At 40.5% G+C, this 4,845-nt stretch overlaps 1 non-coding gene across 1 annotated transcript; it reads right to left on the bottom strand.

The window, feature by feature from the left end:
• Positions 1 to 4,040: 4,040 nt before the first annotated feature.
• LOC148571404 (small nucleolar RNA R71) lies at positions 4,041 to 4,144 on the bottom strand. Its single transcript, XR_015907987.1, has one exon. It is a non-coding gene; the product is annotated as a small nucleolar RNA R71 (small nucleolar RNA).
• Between the last annotated feature and the right edge of the window lie 701 nt (positions 4,145 to 4,845).

A 4,845-nucleotide genomic window follows, 5' to 3' on the forward strand; every position in this document is an offset into this window, starting at 1 on the left:
AATAAAAATGAAATTCAAAACAAATTACAATTAAAATGAAATTTCTATTCTAACTATCTCTTGTGCCTTTGAGTGGTGTCAATTGGGCCCTTGTTCTTGATGGAATTGGGTTGATAAAGGCCTTGGTTGATTGCTCTTGGAGTTTGAAGAGGAACCGAATTGAACCGGGTTGAGTTTGCAAAAGTTTGAGTAAAAGTTTGAGTAAAAGTTTGAGGCAAACTTTTACCCAAACTTTTCATATCAGCACCCATATCCAGCTGCTACCAACGTTGGGGCAAAAGTTTGGGGTCTAACTTTTGCTCCAACGTTGGCCTCCCTTATGCACATTTATGGCGCCAACTTTGTCCTCTTGTCATGTTGCCAATTTTATGCCCAATATAAACTATCATATATGGTTGGAAAGCTCTGAATGTCAGCTTTCTAACCCACTTGGAATCACTTCAATTGGACATCTACAACTCAAGTTATGATCATTTGAAGAGGGCATGGTCGCTGGCTTTGGTGTGCAGCGTTTGAGGTAAAGTTTGCCTCAAACGTTGGCAAAAACGCCAGTTCTGGAGGCTCAAACGTATTGTCCACCCCATACTATTATATATTGTTGGAAAACCCTGAATGTCTACTTTCCATTGCCGTTGGAAGCGTATCAATTGGAGCTCTACAGCTCGAGTTATACTCCGTTGAAGGTGCAGAGGTCAGTTGGCCTCACTGCAGGTTGCCACCATGTTCGTTTATGCACATTGCGGGGCAGTTTTCTCCCTCAGTTTTAGTGTCCACTGATGCCAAGGCATCTTAGGCTAGTTTCACTAGCATTTTTCTGTTAGTTTTAGTTGTTTTATGCATTTTCTTGAGCTTAAAGTAACCAAAAATGGTTAAATGAAGAACAAAGTAATGAACCATCCAAACAGTATGATTTTAATGCAAATTCCATGAGTTTTAGTTATATTACTTGAATGCTATGAATGGAAGATGTCTCATGAAATTTTGCAAGACTTTGATGCATTTGTTTGGATGATTTCAGGGAAGAAGAGGCTAAGCAAGGAAGCAACAAAGTCAATAAAGGAAGCTTGAATATCACATGTGGAGTTTAAGTTCCAGTTTAAGCCTAAACTGGAGCTTAAACGCCAGAATCATGAAGGCTAAGAAATGCTGGAATTGAAGTTTAACCTCCAGTTTAACCTTAAACTGGAGGTTAAACGCCAGAATGAAAAGTCTCACCAAAGAAGCATTCCACGTTTAACCTCCAGTTTGACCTCAAACTGGAGGTTAAACGCCAGAATGATAATGCCACTCAGGAAGGAGTTCCACGTTTAACCTCCAGTTTAACCTTAAACTGGAGGTTAAACGCCAGAATGGGAAAAGCACCAGGGAGCCATTTCCACGTTTAAGCTCCAGTTTGACCTCAAACTGGAGCTTAAACGTGTTCGACCAAGTTTTCTCCTCCAGGGTTGCTCTCTCCATTTCCACGTTTAAGCTCCAGTTTGACCTCAAACTGGAGCTTAAACGTGTTCGACACCTCCAGGGCTACCCTTCTAAGCTTCCACGTTTAACCTCCAGTTTAACCTTAAACTGGAGGTTAAACGTGTTCGACCTCCAGGATGCCTACTTCCATTTCCACGTTTAACCTCCAGTTTAACCTTAAACTGGAGGTTAAACGTGTTCGACCTCCAGGGCTGCCCTTCCTATATCCACGTTTAAGCTTCAGTTTAACCTTAAACTGAAGCTTAAACGTGTTTGACTACATGACTCTCCAGGGCTGCCTTCTTCCATTCCCACGTTTAAGCTTCAGTTTAACCTTAAACTGAAGCTTAAACGTGCTTCTACAAAAGGCCTCACTGGAAGTGTCTGGCGTTTAAGCTGCAGTTTAAGCTTGAACTGCAACTTAAACGCCACTCTTGGAAAAGGTTTCTGGACCAAAAATATTGTGGTTTAAGTTAGTATTTGAGCACAAACATTAACTTAAACTTATTCTGGTATGAAACCCAATTGAATATCATGGTTTATGGGATTGGGCCTGAAGGATTGATGAGTCTGAAATTTCAATTTATTGAGTCATGTGCCATTATTTGATTATCACTAAGTTGGCTCAATGAATGTTACAGAATTTGGATCAGCAGCCTCATCAAGATTATGGATCATAAACCCAAGGCAAAAGGAAAGCAGGGAGAGGCCTCAAAGCCCAAGAAACACAACAGAAGCTCAATATAGAAAGTGTATAAATAGGATAGAATTTAAGTTAGAAAGGAACTTTTACCTTCACTTTTAGCTAGTTTTCATATCTTTGTAATTGAATTCAGAGCTATGACTCACTAAACCCCCTTTCATTGGGTTAGGGAGCTCTATTGTAATTCAATGAATCAATAATAGTTTATCTTCTTCTTCAATCTTTTCTCTTGAATTTTGTTAGAAAGCTTCTCGATCTAATTCCATTGGGTAGTTGTCTTGGGAAAGAAACTACCCATAATTGGAATCCTTCGGAACCTTGGGAAAGGAATGGAGGATTCATGCTAGAGAAGCTTTCTCACAGTGAATTGGATTGGGTTTGGATGGATATTGTGACATGTAATCCTACCAAATTGTGGTTCATGAAACTGTGTGGTATAATCAGTGATCGAGCATCATCTCTTCTTATGAACATTTAAACCAAGGGATTGGGAATTTGTTCATTTTTAGAGAGAATTGGTGAACCAAGGGATTGGGATCCAATCATATAAGATTGCCAAGCAAAATTCAATGAACGCATTGCTTGAGGAAGAGATAAACATGTTTTGATTCGGAGATCTCAATATCTCCTATAACCCAATGAATCCCCCAATTCTGATTTCCATCTTCTCTTTACATTCTGCAACTCAATTCATGCAATCACCCCCATTCCCTTTTAATTTCAGCAATTTAGTTTCTGCTCTTTAATTCATGCAATTTAAGATTCCGCATTTTCAATTTCTTGTCATTTACTTTTCCCGCCAATTTTACATTCCGCAATTCTCATCTCAATCTTGATTCCGCTCAACTAGAACACACTTCTAATCCGAATTGCTCACTCAACCAATCCTTATGGGATTCGACCTCACTCTATTGTGAGTTTTTACTTGACGATAACCGGTGCACTTGCCGGAAGGAATTTTGCCGATCGTGCAATTTCCTAAATCGTAGCATAACTAGTTTATGCGCATCAAGTTTATGGCGCCGTTGCCGGGGATTGGTTTTCGATTGACAATTCTCCAATTGGAAGTTAACTAGATTGAGCATTTTTTTGTGTTTTGATTAATTCAGTACAAGTTACTTGTTGAATTTTAAATTCTGCACTCTGTTACATGCTTTCTTTCTTTATGCCTTTAAATTCAAGCAACTAACTCACTGACTCACTAACTGTTTGAATTAATTCCTCAATTGCTCTAACCATACTCTTCCATTAACCAAGAGTATTTCACTTGTTTGTGCCTGTGCTGTGTTCTTGTATGACAGGTAGGAGAGGAGAGACATCAACTCCTCCATATACCGAACCAGAGAGGACCCTTCATAGACTGAGAAGGGAAGCAAGAGGGAAGAGAGTAGTGGGAGAAGAGGAATCCGAAGGAGAATCTGAGGACAATTTTGAGGAAGCTTTAGATCTCAACATGGATAGAGAAGTTCACAACCATGAGAGAGCTGATGGAAACAATGCCATTCCTGAGAGGAGGGTTCTTAGTGAATACATAAACCCAACCTCTGGGAATTGTGGTAGCAGCATCCAGAAACCACCCATTCAGGCCAACAATTTCGAGCTCAAACCACAGCTAATATGACTTGTGGAGAATCATTGTTCATTTGGTGGAAGTGCTAATGAAGATCCCAACCAACATCTCACAAAATTCCTGAGAATTTGTGACACTGTGAAGTCCAATGGAGTCCAGGAAGATGCCTATAAACTGCTTTTGTTCCCATTTTCACTTAGGGACAAGGCAGCTAAGTGGCTGGAATCATTCCCAAGGGGGAGTCTAACAACATGGGATGAGGTGGAAAGCAAGTTTCTGGCACGTTTCTACCCCCCACAAAAGGTCAATAGGCTTCGATCTGAGGTTCAAACTTTTAGACAACAAGATGGTGAAACTCTCTACGAGGCATGGGAGAGATTCAAGGATTTGACAAGGAAATGCCCACCAGACATGTTCCATGATTGGGTGCAATTGTATATTTTCTATGATGGACTCTCTTATGAATCAAGGAAGGCTGTAGACCATTCATCAGGAGGTTCATTGAACAGGAAAAAGACTGTGGAAGAGGCCATTGAGGTGATTGAGACAGTGGCTGAGAATGAGTACTACTATGCATCAGAAAGGCACAACACTAAGGGAGTCATGGAGCTGAACCATGTTGATACAATTCTAGCCCAAAACAAAGTGTTTGCCAAGCAACTAGCAGAGCTTACCAGGCAATTAGAAACAAAGCAAGTGGCTGCAATACACACACAAGATCAAGAGGAAGTAAGCATTGAAGGAGGTGATTGGGAAGAGGCCAACTATGTGGGAAACCAACAAAGGCAATCATATGATCCACACTCCAACACTTACAACCCAGGATGGAAAAATCACCCAAACTTTGGGTGGGGGAACCAACAAACCCAACCACAAAACCACAAACCTTACAACCACAACCAACATAACAATTTCACATACCAAAACTCAAACCAAAGATCATACCAAGCCACACAAAACACTTACCCCCAACCATCATATCATGGCCAAAATAATCAACCTACCCAACTTAATCCGAACCAACAATTTCAAGATCAATTAAACCGGATAGAAGGAATGATGGCAACCATGAGTCAAGACATAACCGAATTGAAAAGCTTCAGGGATGATGTGA

This window comes from Arachis ipaensis, chromosome B3, assembly GCF_059453495.1.
Source record: "Arachis ipaensis isolate K30076 ecotype BB chromosome B3, ASM5945349v1, whole genome shotgun sequence".
Lineage (NCBI taxonomy): Eukaryota > Viridiplantae > Streptophyta > Magnoliopsida > Fabales > Fabaceae > Arachis > Arachis ipaensis.